We start from the raw sequence: 21,201 nt of genomic DNA, 5'->3' as shown, positions 1-21,201 counted from the left end.
TGCGAACCAAGATTAAAAAACGTTTTTCTTCCAGCAAATTCAAACGTATATCCAGTATTTACAAAATTGGCAAACCCAGCTTTTGAACCAATTAACACTTCTCGGGAATGCTTTAAATCAATCGCTAACGCCCGACAATTTAGCTCATACCATTCTTCACAGTTTCCCTTCTTCCTCTAAAAGCATGATGGAAGACACGACCCTCTTGCAACGATTGCACGATCTTCAACAATCGATTGAGAACCAGAACGAAGCGAAGGAGGTCCTACAACAAATCCAAGCTCAACTCCATCGGGATCGTAGCCAAGAACATAAAAAATTACAGCAGAGTCTAGAACATGAAAAACGGCAACGCGTCGCTTTGGAAAAGAAACTGGAGGTCCTGAAAACGAATTTGGTAACTCTGATACGGACTAAATGGAATGCGTATTTTGGGGCCACGGATCACGATCAGATTCTCGCGGAACTCGAAAAAGTATTCCATTTCAAAGAAAATCTAGAGAGGACCCTCGAAACGCAATTGGCGCAACTGAAAGGTCATTTTCCCGAAATACCGGTCGTTCAATTCGATAATTTGGCGTCGAGCACGATCGAATGGGCTCGACAGGTCGAGAATCACAACGATTGTGAAGTCGAGCTCCGTAAAACCAAAGAACAACTTTTCGAATTGAAACAGAAACTCGATCAAGTCGAAAGTAATTATACGAAATGTAATGAGTACCTTCTCTACGCCAAAACGAAATTGACCACGTTCCTAAAAACGATCCTTCAGAATGACCCTAGTGATCAGAGGGAAGATTGGCCGCAAGCCGTTGTCCATCAACTCCAAAACGTGATTCACGAGCATCGACAATTTCAAGATCTCGTTTATAAACAAATTGTCACGCTTCGAGCCCAGTTTCCGAACATACCGGATCCCATTGAAGAATTGGCGAATTCGGTGATTTTATATTTCGAGCAGGAACGAGACCTATACCGACGGCAGTTGGAGGAACGTCCTCACATTACCGAAGTGAAAGAACCCACTACCGTACCGGCCATTACGTATCCTACGGATCAAGTGGAGGAATTACAGCGGGAAGTGAAAGATTTACAAAACCAACTGGAAGTGTCTCGGTCTCGAAACCAAACTTTAGAAAACCAACTGGCTAAAGCTCTCGTAGCTCCGCAGGATGTAGAAATGTCCGATACTTCGAAATATAAACGAAAGCACGTATCGACGGTCGACGAAGACTATGTAAGAGGTCTGTCATTGGATTTACAAGAGGCCAAACACGCTTTGGATCGATGTCTGGACGAAAAAGCCCACTTGCAAAAGGAATTGGAACACATTAAAACCGAACCAACACCTTCTCCCTCCGTATCGTCCGATTTCAAAATGCTCAGCGACCTGTTTTATCAATTATACGTGTCCTATTTTCGATTACGATTTGATGTCGTGTACGGAAAAACCGTTTTTTCGTCGGAGGAATATATTAGATCCGTGCTGAATAAATTGGATTTCGTGGATCGAAGCATTCGATCCAATATGACTGTGAAAGAATGGACCGATGTTTTATTGCAATACATCAAGTGGGACGTACAAACTCTGACAGGAGGGTTAGATTGGCAGGGGTCGCATACAGCCTACATTAAAGATGAATTCTTAACCTATTGCATGAATCAAACGATTGAAATCATTGACCGGTACGCGAAAGAATTGAGGAAACAGACCGAGATGTTTAGAAGTCCATAAAATAATAATAAAGGGGAACTATGGAATATTCAGAGTTAATCGATCGTATTCTTGCGCACCCGATTTTAAAAGCGGGGATTGACGAAATCGTTGAAAATAACCCGAGAACGTTAAACCTCGTGAGCCGGGAATGGAAAAATATATTAGCCAACAATCCTCAGTTTCAAGAGTTTCAAGCTAAAGCGATCCCGTTCCAGCATCCCGTAGAAAAAGGTTATATTCAGATTGAAAATATTAAAGATTTCAATCATCATTATAATATTCTCGTAGCGGGGTATTGGGTTCTCTGCGCTACTAATTATAAGAGGAATCTGAATGCCCATTCTTTCATATGTAAACTCTGTCCTCCTCTGGTGGACATTACCAAAGCCGTGGCCGCCAATCATTCCCAAATGCTGATTTCAGAACAATGTCGGTTCTTCATTGAAAAATGTAGACCTTCTCTCTGTAAAGCGTGTCGGCAAATGAGTCAACGAAATGATCTGAATTCTCAGATGTCTCAAAATCAATGGTGTTTACGCAAAGCCAAAGTGTTTGATGGAACGACCCTTTTAAACGTGTTTCAAGAAACCCTGGACCAAGAATTTGTGAATAACGATATGTTTATTGGTATTTTAAATATTAAAATTAATTCGCGGTACTTTTACGAAACGGACGCTTTGTATTGTAGAGTAGGAGGCATTTATAGAGATATGATTCTCTTTCAAGAAGATGCTCTGAATATGATCGAAAAACCCGTGTTTCAGTTAAATATTTTAGAACCTTCTTCGAGAAATATTATTAACGAAACCATTTCCACTACATTCGATAAAGAGAAAATCAAAACTGAAAAGGTGGATCCAGACCAGGTTCCCATCAAAAGCAAGATCAATCCAGATCTGTGCAAACCATTCAAGAAAGAGAAGCCTAAGAAGGAGGCTGAGGATGTAAAAGGCAATGAGGATCCAGTCTATTTAGGTGAGGTTTCTGCCAGTTCTATGAAGAACAAGTTTAGTAAATTTGCGTATAAACCGTACGCTCTCAGGTCTCGTCGTGATCTGGATAATCTGGATTAAAAGTTAAAAAAAAAAAAACTTTTTGTTAATTTTTATCATGTCTTTAGACATGATAAAAATTAACTACCCTCCCCTTTTTGTCTGGGAATGTTGTCTCACTCTTTCGAAAAATAAACCGTGACTCATTCTTGGAATGATTGCCATTAGAAAGGATGAGTTATAGTCTATTTTTAGAAAGTGTGAGACAACATTCCCAGACAAAAAGGGAAGGGGGTTGTTAATTTTTATCATGTCTAAAGACATGATAAAAATTAACAAAAAGTTTTTTTTTTTTTTTTTTTTTTTTAGATCTCAAAAATTTTTTCTAGCCGACTCGATCAACAAGACCATCATTTTTTTTCAAGAATGTGTTCTCACTTATCTATTTAAGCCATTCAAGTTTCATTTCAGATCGTTTAATGCTGTGGTTTGTGTACAAGCTTCTACATGATGAAAACAGATTCTGTGTCAAGGTATATTACCATTTTGTTTTTTTTTTCCTTTTTTACATAATAGAAATTTTTCTGTACTGACGTTTTAACCCCCCCCCAACCAAATCAATTTATTTCTCCAAACCTTTTCGCATTTAGCAAGTTAGGAACCGCGTATCAGAAAACTGCATGGCATTTTTCATAATGAGATTATCGGGCAAATCCTTTCTCGTCAATTGTTTATTTAAAGCCGTTTCTTTCGGATACGTGATGCATTTGGATTGATAGAGATACGAAGATCCTGTTTCTTCTCCCATCACAACAATCGGTTCAGGGTGACAAATATCTTCTAACGTATAAAACCCAACCCCTTTCTTGTACGCGACATTCGAAATGACGGTTTCGGGAACGAGGTCTAAATTGGGTAGTTTATGAAAATCGAATAAACAATGCGCCAGCAGGAAATTGTAAAAAGGAGAGAATTCCGTTTTAGGGTCGACAAAGAGACCTCCATTCGCCATGTCGCATACCTTTATCTTGTCGAAAAGCGTCGCTACATTTGAATTATTAATATAGTGGTATAAACCGCAAAGACGTTGCTGAAGCGTGCTCTTGAAATGAACCATCATTTCTTCTTGCATCTTCGTGGTATTGTTCACGCCTAAACCAATTTCGTTCGTGTTGCCAACACTTAAATTCCGTAGCAGTTCGTAATGGAAACGCCGATCAAACACATCCATGGCGTTATTGCGTTTCAAGTCGGTCGGGTCTTGAGAATACAGGTGGTTGATATAGTGCTCGATGCACGGGTTGAGTTTAAACGTGAGATCGTCCAACTGGACGTCGTGTAAATCGGGTCGGAAATGTTTATCCAGGAATTCGCGCGTCGGTAAAATGACAGTATTTTTCGGAAACGAGAAATTTTTCTTCACAATCAGGAAAGGTCCAACGACCTTGGTATGCGATTCCGATTCCATTCGATGATAATAAATTTGCAATCCATAAGGATTTCGAAGATGGTTCAGGCAGAGAATATTCCGAAACGCCGAAATATTGTCCGACCCACAAGGAATTTTTCGATTACTAAAAATACAATTAGATTCGTTCATTGTCTTGGTTTCTGAAAATCCGGCAAGGGTCAAGAGACATGCGATTTTTTAACAAGTCTGGAGGCAAAGTCGCTAAACAATTTAAACGATTCGACATTCCTGTCAAACGAGCAGGGGAGGTCGCTAAAGTCGTCGCGAAGAATAAACCCCTTCAAAAAGCTTTTGATAAAGTGTTTAGTAAGAAAGCTCTTCTGACCGCAGGAGGGGTGACGGCCGTCGCGCTCGGTTCTCAATATGTCAACCAATACATTCGGAACAATTCGGGCTGTTTTCTCTACAACGGAGGGGACATGGTTTGTAAACTTAAAGAATTGAGTTGTTGTCAACCCGAACCTGTTCACGGGATCGAATCGTGCACGGGATTTCCTATTCAGCAATGGAATGCGTGTGAAGGGTACGACAACGAGAAAGAGGATACGTGTTGTCGATTATGTGATTGTCAATATCACGATTGTACACCGACGCAAGAATTGAAATGCCGTCGACCCACGATCGGAGAAGCTTTAACGCATTTCAGTCAAGACGTGACGGGTTCCATCACGAGTGGTATTTTAGATGTTTTGGGTAATATACCGTACCTAAAACCAATCTTGTTGGGAATCGTTCTTGTCATCATCGGCCTTATTATTTGGAAATTCGTATAAGAAAAGATGGATATCGTTGCACTTCAATCCTTAAAGACTCCTATCGATCACCTTCTTCATCATAAATATCGTCCTCGACTGAATACCGTGGTACCTCAATATATCAAATTTCATAAATTTCCGCCCTTCACGAGCCTCGTCACGCTCGAACTGGTGCGCGATCCAGAAGTACGGGAAGCGGTGCGAGACTATATTCAAACGCTGTTTCGAGAAAAAGAGAAATACGGCTATTTGTATTTTTTGAGTGAACAAAACCTCGTACTTCCATTTACAATTCAATGGAATACAGAATTGGTCGTGGATCCACTGAACGTTTTTACTATCATTACGGAAATAGATCAGATAGCCGACCAGTTCGCTCAACGGGGAGATATGACGTACGAAATAACTCGCGTTGAAATACTCTATTTTTTAGTGTTGATTGTGAATATTCAACTCAATTGGATCACGGTCGATTATTTGCTACGATGTAATCAGATGTATGATTACTTGATTGCTGCTCCTAATCGAATCTTGACCAATTCCGAAATGGAAAAGAATACAATATGATCTCCAAGTTACGAAATGCTTCTTCTTCAACCCTCCTGAGCGATCTGAAGTAAAACTTGAAATGTTTAAATAGATAAGCGAGAGCCCATTCTAGAAAGAATTTTGAGATGTCTTGCCAATCGAGTCGGCTAGGAAAAATTTCTGCAGATGAAAAAAAAAAAAAAAAAAAAAAACTTTTTGTTAATTTTTATCATGTCTTAAGACATGATAAAAATTAACTCTCTCTTCTTTTTGTCTGGGAAGGATGTCTCACCGTTTGAAAAAACAAACCATAACTCATCCTTTCTCATGGCAATCATTGCAAGAATGAGTCACGGTTTGTTTTTCGAAACGGTGAGACATCCTTCCCAGCCAAAAAGAAGAGAGAGTTAATTTTTATCATGTCTTAAAGACATGATAAAAATTAACAAACAGTTTTTTTTTTTTTTTTTTTTTTTTTTTTTTTAAAGCTCTCAGAAATTTTTTCCAGCCGACTCGATTCACAAGACATTTCAAGATGACGTCATCATTTCAAGAATTGTGTATATCAGTGGATAACTTTCGCACTTCTTGTGAGTTGAGTTCCTAGCTGAGCTAAGGGAATCACCATTTCTCAATCTACAGATATTTGTTTCGTTTTTTTTTTTCTCTTTACAACAGAACACATGGAGAGGAAACTGGTCGTTCCATAAATTCAATTCTTAACCGGACAATATCGAGAAATTTTCGAGCTTCCCGACTTAGGCGAATGACGATCGGGGACGATGAATTTCTTGGTACAATGATACCTTCTTCTTCTTCGGTTTCGACCGTTTCGGCCGAAAAGCATATTTTATGTCGAGCCAAAGTTAGAGCCAATTGAAAGAGTTTCAGATTGCCGTACCTGATTTCTGGATCCGTGGAACGATTCTGATGATAAAATTCCAGCCATGATTGAACCAGGTAAGGTAGATGAGCATAGGGTTTAGCAAGTGGAACTGGTTTTTCTTCTTCGATTTTGGTCAGACACCATAAATCATGAGGAATGGAAGCATATCGAACTCGGTGAAGTGCATGCTGACAATCGTATTCGTAACTCTCGAGAAACGTCAATTCGCTCACATCTGTGACGGGATGGAACAGACACGCTGTGTTTCTATTAGCAGGTTGTTTCGGATGAGATTCGAGCATGACATAACTTAAACATAAGAAAGCCTTTTTGTATTCAAACCCGATGATCGTCGAACAGAGTACGACCGGTTGAAGTGGATACGTGGTTTCTGGTTCGTAAAGAATAGGAATCCAGTGCACGGTCGTGGGGATGGCTTGATATTCCATGTACCGCTGATACGGTGATCGAACATATAAAATCGTTTCCGGTTCAGAACCGTTGACGACGAGTCCAATGCATTTCCCGTTAGGATTCGATCGAGTAGCATTTTCGAACCCGATTTGAAACGGGTATTCGATCAAGAGTCCGACCTTCTCAAGCGAATTTCTCTGATCGTACGTATTCAAAATATCTTGGACAATATATTGAGGATGGTGCTGATACGTCCATTGTTTTTGAATGAGCGCCGTACTCTTATTGTACTCAATGGGAAACGGGATGGGTTTCTCAGGATTCACGGACGGTAAAAATTCAATAAAGGAAGACGGAAAAGCCGTTCGCGTTTTCAGAGGATCGTAATAAACGTCCGGTCGATCTTTCCATTCGTTGATGAAATTATGGACGAGGTCATTCTCGTGATGGACCTGGTTGGACAAAAAACAAAGACGATACCTTTTCCCTCCGTCATCTTCTGGTAAATGTAATCTGGGCCCGTTATCATCATCAAAGTAATGTCCTCCTGGATACGGTATATCCCATTCGTCTAAATATAGAATTGTATGATTATTTTGGGAGCGGTACACGTTTTCGAACACGGGATTTTGTAAATACCGTTCGATCGTTTTAGGATCTTTCACAAAAAATGGTGTGGCGAAAAGTTTGAAAAGATTGTGGGAGGATTCCGATGAATTCGGGATCGTGGGGAAAATGACCCGTTCGTTTTCTAAAAGAAGGATCCATGATGCATTGCGTTGAAGAAAAACGGTACACGACAAGTCCGACATTTTACAATAGGCGGCTAGGGCGAGAACGAGTGGTTTCTGACTCGGGACGACTTTATCGAAATGAGCGAGTTTTCGAATCACAGAAGGTTGAAGCCGCATATGGGCTAAGGGAAAAAAAATCGTATCTTGAATCACATTGGATCCTCCTAAATGCAAGCCATGAAATTGGCTGTAAAGTGTAGCGTATTTATGAATATTCATTATCCTTTGTTTTTGAGAGGGTCGGATTAAAAAAAGAAGAAAATAGACATCTGAGAAAGTATCCGCAAGTGGAAAAGCTTACGATGAGCCGATTTTATAGTTGGCGTAGTATCCGAACTGACATTCGCTAAGGGGTCTAATAAAATCTAAATTCCATGGCTAGAGAATAGATGGGGAAAATCTTTTATGCTTCTGAAAAAAACCGCTCGTTGTAAATCCAGAATCCATTGGTTAGAACAGATGCGGGAAATGTATTTGGAATTCTAATAAACAGACCAAACTGCCTTGAGCATCTGCAAGTAAAAAATCTTACGATGAGTCAATTTTATAGTTGAAGTAGAATCTTGGATCCATTAAGGATATTGATAGAACTTGTATGTAATTAGAGAGAAAGGAATGAACAAGATAAAATGAGTTATGAATCATTTCTCCGATCCGTTTTTGGATCTAATTATAAGACATTTATGCCTTTTATTCATACTATTCAGCTTTACTGTTTATTTGTCATTACATTAGTAATTTGTCTGACCATCTACATGATTTATGAAACACAGCAAGATAAATATTAGGAAAACTATGTTCCCCCTTCATGGTGTTTGTTTTTCAGACATATATATTATGGATTAAGTTATTTCTTTATCAATAGCGTCAGATCCTGGCACCCATTCAAAAAATCATTAATAATAATTTAATATCATTAATAAAATTTTGAAACCTTCTAGTATAAACCTTTTTATCAAATTTTTAGTAAAATAAAAAAGATCCTAAAATCCTTACCTTTTAAATCTAGTGTGTCCCATAGGACAAACCGGTTTGTCCTATGGGACACACTACATTTAAAAGGTAAGGATTTTAGGATCTTTGTTATTTTACGGTCAAGGAAAATTTAAAAGTTTTATGGAATCCTTATATTTTTTTTAATCAATTTACTTTTTAGGTACCAAAAAAGGATTAGATTAAAAAATATAAGACGAAGTGAAAAATAATAGATAATAATTAATAATGAAGGGTAGGAATCAAGATGGATACTGAGGAACCTACAACTTTATCTGAAAGGAAAAGAAAAAGAAAAGCATATTTGAAACATTATTGGTCACTGGAACGAGTAAAAGAAGCAAATCGATGGAGAAAACGAGAAAGGCGAAAAGATCCAAACGTTCGATTCAAAGAAAAAGAATACCAACGAATGAGACGATGGAAATGTTGGGATAACGCTCTTCCTAAACATAGACATAAGCCTGACAATACAGTATTCAAACAATGTCCGTCGATGGAGGAATGTCAAAATATTATTAAACGTATGAATATTTCGGAAGGAACACGAGCTAAGTATGAATTTTATTTTAATGAATTCTATGATTGGTATCAAAAACATGGTGACGGTATAAAATATCATTATAAAAGAGCACTAGAGATATATGAAAAGTATCTGACTGAGGAAAAGAGGAAATCGTATAATAAAATAAAAAATAAAATCGTGTTTTTATACCGTTTGCTCGGTGAAAAAAGGGAGCGCTCGAAACAAATTGATATTAAAAGATGTCAAGGTCCTCTTCTTACATTAAATGATCTCAAAAAACTTAGAAAAATAGTTATAGATCGCTATGAATATGAAGAGATGGCTTTATTTATTCTTGTCATTCTTGAAACTGACTTAAAAGCAAACGAAATTTTAAAACTTCTGAACAAAACAGATCTTCGACGACATTATGCAGAAAAGAAATTGGCATCGTCCAATATATGGGATCAACGTAATCGGTTTTTATATGAATTTTTGGCTTGGGTTATTGCCGGCCCACTTTTCCCTCGATCATTAGATGGTTGCTTAAGAAAATTAAAACGATTCTTTCGAAAGTATTTTCCGTATTGACCCTTTAATCCTTCCTATACCATCATTAAACGTTCCATGAAAATTGCAAAATATCGTAAATATATACGAGAAGAAGCTAAAAAAGAGATGAAATCAGTGTAACTAATGGGAATCAAGATGAATATTGAGGCATCTACAATTTTGTCTGAAAGGAAAAGGAAAAAAAAAGCGTATATGAAATGGTATTGGTCACAGGAAAAAGTAAAAGAAGCAAATCGATTGAGATCTCGAGAAAGGCGAAAAGATCCAAATGTTCGATTCAAAGAGCGGGAATACCAACGAATGAGACGATGGAAATGTTGGGATAGCGCTCTTCCTAAACAGAGACATAAATCTGATAATACAGTATTCAAACCATGTCCGTCAATGGAGGAATGTCAAAATATTATTAAACGTATGAATATTTCGGAAGGAACACGAATTAACTATGAACTTTATTTTAATGAATTCTATGAGTGGTATCGTAAGCATGGTGACGGTATACCAGATCATTATGCTGACGCCTTAAAAAAATATGAAAAATATCTAACTGAGGAAAAGAAGAAATCGCTTAATCAAGTAAAGAATAGACTTTGGTTTCTATATCGTTTGTTAAGTGTTAAAAAGGAGCGTCCGAAACAAACTAATACTAAAAGGTGTCAAAGTTCTCTTCTTACATTAGATGACCTCAAAAGACTTAGAAAAATAGTTATAGATCGCTACGAATATGAAGAAATGGCTTTATTCATTCTGGTCATTCTTGAAACCGAATTAAAAGCAAAAGAAATTTTAAAACTTTTGAACGAAACAGATCTTCGTCGACATTATGCAGAAAAGAAACTGGTGTCATCCAATGTATTGGACCAACGTAATCGGTTTTTGTATGAATTTCTAGCTTGGGTAATTGCCGGCCCACTTTTCCCTCGAAGATTAGATAGTTGCTCAAGAAAACTAAAACGATTCTTTCAAAAGTATTTTCCGAATCGATCCTTTTGTCCTTCCTTTACCATCATTAAACGTTCTATGAAAATTGCAGGTTATCGTAAATATATACAAGAAGAAGCTAAAAAGGAGATGGAATCAGTAACACAAGAGTCTATTCTTTAAAAAACTTTCAAAAAATATAGGGATCATTACTTTTATGGATTGAAAAAGATAATCAGATTGGATCTTCAAAAGCACTTCGTAATCTGAAGTAGAACTCAAAACACTTAGATAGGTTCAAAAAAATAGGATAATCATTTCTTTCTAGTAAAACAAAAAATAATTAAGAAGGAAAAATCTCTTACCTTTATTGAAGCATTTGTCGTAACGTAGAAGCTGCGTTGAAAGATGTTACCTCTTCAGCAGTACAGACTGATCTGTAGGGAATGTCGGATTGTTTAAATAGATAAGTGAGAGTCTGGATAATTAAAAAACCACAAGGATCAAGTCGATCGAATTGGTAGGAAAAATTTTCTGTAAACTTAAAAAAAATCCCCCTTTTCGTCTGAAATTGATGTCTTCAATTTTTCGAAATTGTGAGACATCATTTTCGGACAAAAAGGGGGGGTAATTTCTAATTACACCCAATGTAAGATAGAGTCACGGTTTGTTTTTTCAAAAAATTCGAGACATTTTCAGACGATTTTTTTTTTTCAACTTACTCAATTGATTTGGTCCTTACATTTTTTAATGATCCAGTTCATTACGGATCCCGATAAAACCGAGCTATATTCCTATGCACACACTGAGGTTTTCCTTGAATCATAGCCTTTACTTGTGGAAATTGACACATGCATTCATGCTGATTGAACCCCCTATAGATAAATGTACCATTTTGACAAACGTCTTTCGCCAATTCTCCACAATCCGGTCCATTGTAAAAAGCTGGATCCGTACAGTAACACGACCACTGATAGAATCCATTTTTTTCGGTAAGAATAATCATACCCCCTTTTTCAGTTTGACACGAGTAAGGATTCAGTTTGGGCATACAGAGTCCTCGAACACATTGCATTTCTTCCCCGTTTGTGCAAAGAAAATCACATGTATCCACACACCAGACTTTTTCTCGTCGACAATCTTTAAGCGGTATAGATTCGTTCATGGGGATGGAATCCGATTCTATGACAGAAGTAGGAAAGAAAAATAGAAAGAGACCAAACATCATCAAGAATATATACATTTCAGCCATCTTTTTTTTTCTTTGGACAAAAAACAAAGGATAAGGATATGGAAAGACGAGTTGATCAACACGAAGAACGTCGATCTTGTCGTCAAACGGCTCTTCAGTCTAAAATTAATACTTGGCGAGATGCTTGTACGGCATGCTTTAAAATCATGGATGATTGGGCCACGATCGATTTTAAAAAATTCCATTTCATATTTGAACGATGGGTCTCGATTCTCAATCGTATCTTGGAAAATCCAATTCGTCGATTGGACCGTTACGAAATGTCCATGTATTATTGTGAAGAGCCAGGAGGACCCAAAGAGGTTATTCAGTTATATATTAATGAAACCGAAACCGAGGAAGGAAAAATTCCCGTCTACGTTATTTTTAATCTTTTCGAGTTTATTAAAATTCATCGCAATTACTGCTTAAACTATTCCACTTCGAACAAGATGCTAGTAGATCAAAACAGGGGCACGATCAATATGAACACCTATTATGCTAATCAGGTCAATGTAGATCAAACTCGATTTTATCGTAATGAAACGACATGGCAATTATTATTCATTTTTACTTTACATGCCTTGGCTCATTTAGATGTATTTGATTTATACGATCACGCTTACTATGATACACACCAGCACGTTCGAGATTCAGTTTTCTTCCGATTATATTTCTATGGACAAGTCATTTGGAGAATATAAAGCAAAAAAAAATGTCTTATCCTTCCAAAGTTCCTATTGAGTATGTTCAAAAAGTGTTAGAAGAGAAATTAAATCGAAACGTGCGTCGTTCGGAATTAACAGGGACATGTTCGTTGGGGCACGTTTTATTCGACTTGTCTCATTTACAAAAATTTTTACCCGCTATAGTCCAGAAGAGTTTATAAAGTTTCGAGACGATAAATTTATAATCATTCCGGGAAATTACTGGTATGACGCTATGAGTGAAGCACCTCGTGTCCAAGACTATGTAAAACGTTTCTTAAACCGTAATAAAGTAGAAATAAATCCAAATATGCGGCGTCGATCTCAACGTCAACGTTCTAGAAGTCGATCGAGAAGTCGATCTCAAAGTCCAACGAGAGTCCGAACACGATCTCCAAGTCCAACAAGAGTCCGAAGTCGATCTCCAAGTCCAACAAGAGTCCGAAATCGATCCTGAAGTCGCTCTTCGAGTATAGATATACCCATTCGGCATTACTTGGCTCCTCTACCCAAAAAAAAAGGGAGAAAGAGAAAGTCCAAACTCAAAGCTCGTGTTGGCTACGATCAAAAGTTTATAAAAGCCCTCGAGACAAACGAATCGGGTCTGATTCTAAAACCGACTCGAGGAATGGATCGAGATTTAAATTTGCCGGGATCTATTTGTCGGGGTATTCGCCAAGTCTGTCGCTACAAGGATCCTCAAACGAAACGTTACATCAATTTTGTTCGTGACGGGAGTGAAGACGATGAGTACGTGCTGCAACTGGAATATTAACAAATGATGGGATTTTCTAACGGATTAAAAGCCAGCGGGACAAGAGCCTTCCAGTGATCCGAATAATATAAATTATAAGGATCGTAATCATATACATAAGACGGTAAAATGGCTTTATCGGTATGATTCTTCCAAGCATAATCATCTCGAAGGGACAATAATACTGATTTAGAAGTGCACGGTGACAATAAACCTTGAATCATGCGTGTTTCCAGTAAAAGAGATGAACGAGGTCCAAAATATTCGGAATCCATAATTTGATGAGTGATCTTGGCCGTTTTATAGTTATACACCCATAGTCGTATGGACTGGGGTAAATATCGAGTACTTTCGTCGTGAGTTAAGTTCAAAAATTCTCGAATGGCAGGAATGTTACTATTCAGATACATTATGAAATTATAAATTTGTTCTTCGAACATCTTGTATTTAAACATATCAAATTCAGCAAGATGGTGACTGGACAGTTTAACACGAAAACATTTTTCCGGATATTGATTTATATTAAAATCTTTAGGATCGATTTGTCGTCGAATAACCAATTTACTACTCTCGTCCGAAGTGATAAATTCCAGTTTATATGGATTGGGTTCTTCTAAATATCTTTGATTCAACTCGAAACATGGGGAGTCAAATCGTTTTACTTTCCCGTCTGATTTATAAACCTCTTTGTAATAAATATCCATGACCACATAACCCACTAAAATGGGATATTTTTTCTGTTTCAATAAATCGAGGACGAGTTGTTTATAATCCATCTTCTTGTTTATCTCACAGAAAGCCACGTTCGAATGAGTTGACGAATAGGCTCATGGGGCATGAGTTCTTCAAAAGTATCTAAAACCTCGGCCAGACTGCGTTGTCGACTTTTACAAATCAGTTGATGCGTTACATCGTTGAAGACAACTTTCTCGGAGAGAATGCATTGACCACGACATTTCTTCTTAAAATAATCCGGATGCATGAGTTTTACGTACCGAATAATGTCTCGAGTCGTTCGTCGTTTCAAGAACCGATGCCATTTCTTCTCGTTTAAAAATTCTCGATGACCGATGCGTTCTCTCTTTTCCACATTCAGAGCTCCAATATCCACGAGCACGGGATGATGGTCCGTGTACACAAAAGAACATAATTTTAAAACGGGAGCCGTTCCTCCGAGTCGATAACAAATACTACACAAGAAAACAATGAACGTGTAAAACGTTTCTGCTAAATATTCCGGTTGAAGAATGCGAGCACTATAAAGTCCAGGATTCATTTCAAAGAGACCTATTGTGTATCCCGAACGTTCTCGGAAATGCGTTGCAAAAGGCAACACATACTCCGAACTCAATTGTCGATGAAGAAGGATCAAATCGAAAAAATGTTCGGGCAAGTCACAAGAGCTGCTGGCACTGTAAGATCTCCATTGCATCGAGTGGGAAGTAAACAGGCAGTGGAATCGTCTTTGATTGAAATTATTTAAAATGAGAAAACAGGCATAATCAAAATGCCAAGGACATTTGGAAGGAGCATAATAAACAATTTCTTTCACGTGTTCAATAATAGTATGAGTGGTGGATCGACTCATCTTCTTCTTTCTTTAAAAAAGAAAGATGGTGGTGGTCTGTGTCTTAGATATGGATGAGACGCTTGGATACTTTGAAGGAGAAACATTTCAAATTCGACCCAAAACCAATTTCCTGATCCAGTTTTTACGTCTTTGCAATATCGATATCATTTTGTGGAGTAAAGGTTCGGATGATTATGTCGAGCGAGTGATCAACAGTTCATTGCACGATATTGCACGATATGCGTATCGGATATTTGGCCGCACGCAATGTGAAAAGTCGTGCCGAAAGTATAATATTTCAAAATGTTCGGAACATATCAGAGTCTTGTACGATTACGACATTCTTTTAATTGGGGTCGATGATAACGTCAATGAAAATATGGACGAGCGCTATGATTTAAGAATTCACGTGAAGCCGTACAAGCAGATAGATCCCCGTGATCAAGAACTGTATAAAGTCGTGGAAAAAATTACCCAATTTTGTATAGATCATCAACGAGAGTTGTAGATGAAGCGAGATAGGGTTTTTGCTATGTCAGCTGGGAACCCCATTCCGTATAGAGAAGTGAGTACGAGAAAGTTATGTGTATATAGTTCTTGAAGCAATGACGTCATTTTTAAACAAACCAATAGTAAGCCAGTTTTAAAAAATGATGATTGGGAAAAGGTCGGTTGAAAATCTGGCTGGAAAAAAATATGTCAGAAAAATTTACAACTATTGAAAAAAAAAGAAAAAAAAAAAAAAAGAAACTTTTTGTTAATTTTTATCATGTCTTCTAGACATGATAAAAATTAATGACCCCCCCTTTTTTGTTTTCAATGATGTCTCAGCATCATGTTTCTAAAATACACGACTCACCATTTCTAAAAATAAAATTCCAACAAAAGAATGAGTCATAGTTTATTTTTAGAAATGGTAAGACATCATTCAGAGACAAAAGGGTGGTAGTGTTAATTTTTATCATGTCTTAAGACATGATAAAAATTAACAAAAATTTTTTTTTTTTTTTTTTTTTTTTTACTCTCCAGATATTTTTCTTCCAGCTCTCACAAAATTTTTTTTTCCACTCGACTTCATCAACCAAACAAGACATTGCAAAATTCTTTCTAGAATGAATTCTCGCTTATCTATTTAAGTCATCCCATTTTCGCTTCAAATCAGTTTGTGCTGCTGAAGAGGTAACATCTAAGGCCAGTAGTCTAATAACCAAGATACTACATTCTACTTTGTTCGAAAAAAAGAAATCTATTGAGTAAGAATGGATTATTCGTTGATTATCAAGAATATTCTTTCTTCTCCCATCCTTGAGAAAGCTATCGACGAATTAAAAGAACGTCAAGGTGCTCTCAATTTAATATGTCCCAACTGGGAAGATGTTTTAAATCACGATCCGCTGTACGAGACACATTGTCAACAAAAAGTTCAATTTTCCAAAGGAACTCGAAAAGATACTGTTCACATCCGAAACATTATTGGTTTACAAAATTGCTATAATGTTCTCGTGGCTGGTTATTGGTATTTGAAACCGGGGGAGAATAATAAAACAGGAACTTCGTTCATGACTCGACTGTGTGCTCCTTTAACTAAAATTGGCGAAAGCATGAAAGAGAATCCGCAACACAAATTTGCGGAGAATTGTCGTTTTTTCATGGACCGGTGCGATCCCGCGTTCTGCTCTGCTTGTAAAGGAGCCCAAGATAAATTTCAAATTCATAGAAATATGTGGTGTATACGAAAGAGTTGGATCTTTAATGGAGAGGGTTTAAAAAATACTTTTCAGTGTTCGATTGAAAATATGTTTGGTACGACGACTTCTTTTCTAGGTATTCTAAACCTTCAAATTTCTAACCGGTACACTTTCGGAGAAAATTCGTACAAGGTAGGAGGTTTAGTTCGCGAATTTATCTTATTTAAAGAATCTGTTCTGTTCTCGACCGATCTGGATATTGAAACTCCTCTTTCCCTCCCTGTAGTCGAAGAGATGGAAGAAGGGGAAGAGAAGTGTCCCGAAATTATCGGTATTCCCAATTACTTCAAACCCGTTACTCATTTTTAAATAAGAAGAAAGCATTTAGAAATGGATTTATGGAAAATCCATCGTCGACATTTATTATCCAAACGACGTTACCGATTTTTTGCCAAGATGGCTCAAAAAGAAATGGATCAACTTCCCTATCTCACCCCTCATAATATGTTTATTCATCGAGGTTTATCGGAATCGCTGTTGAGTAACAGTTTTATGATTACCGATCATATGCTTTCCAGCATTATACACCGAAAAGATAATATTGATCCTCAGTACAGTCAATATTTGAACAAAATCGTTCCTTGCCGCAATTTTAATCAACCTCTCCTCCTTCAGTTAATAGCCACTTCGATCGCGGAAAAGGTGAAAACGGAACAGAAAGAATTACCGATGGACACAAGAGGACTTCCTAAAGACCCAATAGAGGATCCAAACGCTAGGAAAGTAAGTGTTATTAAGGGGGGTCCAGGAACCTCCACGGAGGATGCACTGAATCAAATGTTTGGCGTAAACAAGTAATTTAAAAAATAATGGACGACCCTGTCAAAATGGTGAAGGCTCAACGAAACGATATGGTCTACAGTGTTCGAAAGTATTTATTATCGATCCAGAATCTACAAACCAAATATAAACTTTTGCAATATTTTGAACAAATAGGGGCTCAACGAGATAATGCCGGTCTGGTGCATGAAGATCGAGGCGATAAAATAAAAGTTGTGAACCTCTATTGAAAAAAAGAAGATGACGCTTTGGATATTTCTTCTCGTCTTTTATCTTTACCTGATCATGATCTACCTGTTTCGAAACGAGTCACAAACGACTACAACCCCTCCTTGGCAATCCATTTCCTACCACCCTCCTCAGCGGACGACGCTTTATTCGACTTGTATTCACGCAACCGATTGTGACGACGATCAAATATGTTTTCGGGGTGAATGTCTTCCCAAACTCCTTCCCCATGCTACTTGTTCTTCAGCTACGGGAGAGTGGGTTCTGGTGAATCAAAAAGGATTGAAATTCGCGACCTGTTTTTGTAAATACCCTCATCTCGTCACGCAAAAGAACGCGGGGGGAATTGTGATGTGGACATTGCTTGCGGACCTCACGGCCGATTAGAAAGTTTAGACAAAGATCCTTTGAAAGAAGGTAAATGTGTTTGCGATTTTGGATACAAACCGCTTTTGCAAGGTTTCGGGTGTGAAGAAATGACCGCTCACGAACGATTAGCATTTTCGAAGGAAGAAGAAAAAAACAACGTATGGGATCCGACCGTATTTTCCGAAAAGTATCTCGCGTCTTTCCAAAAACCCGGTTACTTCCAGCAGCCCTGTTCCTTCGATGCTTTTACAGGTCAGCCTTTAAAACATACTTTTTATCATGCAGAATTTGGAAGTTGTGTGTGTGATCCGAGGTATGGGAATATCGGGGTGCGACTCGATCATCCCTATTATTTGAAAAATAACGATAAGGGCTATAATGCTTGCGCGAATATTTTTAAAAGCGAACCCGATTCCCCGATCCATCATGTGAAACTGTTTGCCTATTTCTACATGTTTGATTATTCGCCGGTCGCGTTCATCGAATTTGAAAATTTAGACCCGACTCAATTATCCTATCCTTTCAGTTATTACGTGGTCCAATCCAAGAAACACCATCTACAAATCGAAGAAACGTGGCCTTTTGACTACATGCAATATGTTTTTAAGTACCTTCCCTTTACGGTGCATACGCGTCACTGCCACGAAGATCCTGTTTTTCATGTTAAAACGTGCTACGAAACCATTATTCGACAAAACCAGCTCACGCGTTGCCAGTTGATCGAGCAAGAACTGGATGGAAAATTAAGTCAACACGCGAACGCCTACACGCTCCTGTATCGATATCCCGTATGTCTTTTTTCAGAGGAGGATCAACGCGTTCCCGAAATTTATCAAGGCCATGTCGTTCTCAATCCTTTCCATTTACTGTTGAAAACCCTCCCAAACCTTCTTCGATCGAACGGTATTCAGATGAAACCGAATGAGGAAGGCATGTGGCACGTCACGTTTCCTCGAGCTCCTTATGTAGAAACACATGCGGCGACGTTAGATCCAGCCGTCTTTCCCGATATTAAAGGAGAACCCACGAAAGCGTTGGAAAAAGGTCATATCTTTTAAAGAGAAAGAGAGAGAAAATCAAAATAAAAGAAAAGGAGACATATAATCAAAATAAAAATGAAACGCGCTCATGAAGAATCCGAAAAGGAAATGGACCATGAAAAGGGGGAGAAGGAGGAAGAAGAACCTACCCATAAACGAATTAAAGAGTCGGACGTGTCTCTATTATTAGAGCTTCAAAATAAACACACAGATCCCGGTCAGCAAATGAATCGAGAATTGGAAACGGCTCGCGAAAAATATCTCGTTTCTTATCTACGGAAAGTCATTGAAAAACTGCCCATGAGTAAACACGTTCTAGATTCAACGACCGAAATTCCAGAAGGCTACGAAGGATTTTTAAAAATGTACAGTATCGCTAAAACATGCGTCCATTCGGAAATTCAGTTAAAAAAATTGATGGCATTTAATTCCATCTTTGACATGTTGAATGGCGTGATCGGGAAAGTCATTCACGATAAATATATCGCTCCATATTTAACGAAACTCGTCACCGATCACGATTTGAATCGGGCTTTTGCCGTATTTCAAGAAACTCTGCAAGCAGACGATACGAATGTATCCACGGAACTCCATTGCGTTTCGTTTTTGATTCAAGACGAATTGTCAAAGAAGGAACCTCTCAAAGTCCCCAATCCTTTGTATAATCGTTTCACGCAGCAAATGTATGCCGTCAGTAAGTACGTGACAAGTATATTAATGGCGATCGCAGCGAATCATGCAACTGCATCTACGCCTGACTTTGAAATGATCGGAACACCTAGAAAAGGAGAAAAATAACCAATGAAAAAAAAAAAGCTTAGGAATACGAAAGTCCATTAGTAACAAAACATGACAATGTCAGTTGGAAAAATTTTCTAAGAGCTGAAAAAAAAAAAAACTTTTTGTTAATTTTTATCATGTCTTTAGACATGATAAAAATTAACTCTACCCCCTTTTTTCTTTTTGTTGTGAATGATGTCTCACACTTTCTAAAACTAGATTTCTAAGCAAAAGAATGAGTCATATCGTTCTTGGAAATTTATTTTAGAAACATGTTGACACCTGATTCAAACCAGAATAAGGGGTGAGGGGTGGTAAAGTTAATTTTTATCATGTCTAAAGACATGATAAAAATTAACAAAAAGTTTTTTTTTTTTTTTTTTTTTTTTAATAGTCAATTCGATGTGGACAAGAAGTTACCCTTTTTTAACCAGAATAAACTTTCACTTAACTATTTAAATCGTCAGTCAGTGCTGTGGACTGGATCCAAGCTTATACTCCATCATAGGAAAAACCTTCTTATTTGGGTCCATATTCTTAAAAGAATTTCTTTTTTTGAATGTCTATTCTCCATTCGATAAACCACGCAACCAACACCAGAAACACGACCCATCGAAACTGAAATATATAGAAGAGTTTAGGAAAGAAATGAAATCCATGGAATATAGTTTCGGCCGCTTCATGGTATCGTAAACGCCGATCAAGGTTGACGAGCTGTTTAACCGGTTCAGGAGCGATTAATAATTGTCTGTCTTGATTCACCAGAATCACGGAATGAGCTCAATTCACCTCATTTAAAGAATCCACGTTGAATTTTTCTGCCGAGGGGTAATTGGGATAAACATGTTCCGTTACATATCGTAAATGCGCGTCTAAGAGTTGAGCTGTAAAAATAATATTTTTGGGATACGTCAATAACAATTGACTTCTTAGAAATTCTTCCTGATAAGGAATCCAAGCTGATGAACGATCAAGAATCGTTTCCATCATGATATTATTTCATCTACTCTGTTTTTTTCTTCTTTACCTATTCCAATGTTTCATGTACCGAAATTTACTCGTCTATTATTTGGGACAATCGATCCCTTTTCATTTCAATCTTCTTCAATGGTATCGACAAGTTCATCAAGAAATCACATAATAAAGGAATCATTAGTGGATAAAACAATGTTTGGTTTTAATCTTCGTTCGACTCTCGCCATAACCATTTTAATATGTCTGGTGACAACACTGGTCATCATGGCCCTCATCGTATATCGTCTCTCCTACGGCAGTGTGGCTTTCGTTTACGATGCTGCTGATCCGAATAAAGTCACGACCAAAGGAACGACAGCGAGCGATTTCTGGGCCAACAATAAAATGTTGCTCATTGCTCCAACGGTTGTCAATGTGATCAATATACTAATGGTCGGTTTATTACTTTACGTGTAACCGAAAAGAGAATA

This window comes from Stegodyphus dumicola, chromosome 3 (genome assembly GCF_044657685.1).
Source record: "Stegodyphus dumicola isolate Sdum_Otavi_A_Nest chromosome 3, ASM4465768v1".
Classification (NCBI taxonomy): domain Eukaryota; kingdom Metazoa; phylum Arthropoda; class Arachnida; order Araneae; family Eresidae; genus Stegodyphus; species Stegodyphus dumicola.
Note: the sequence above shows the minus strand (reverse complement) of the source record.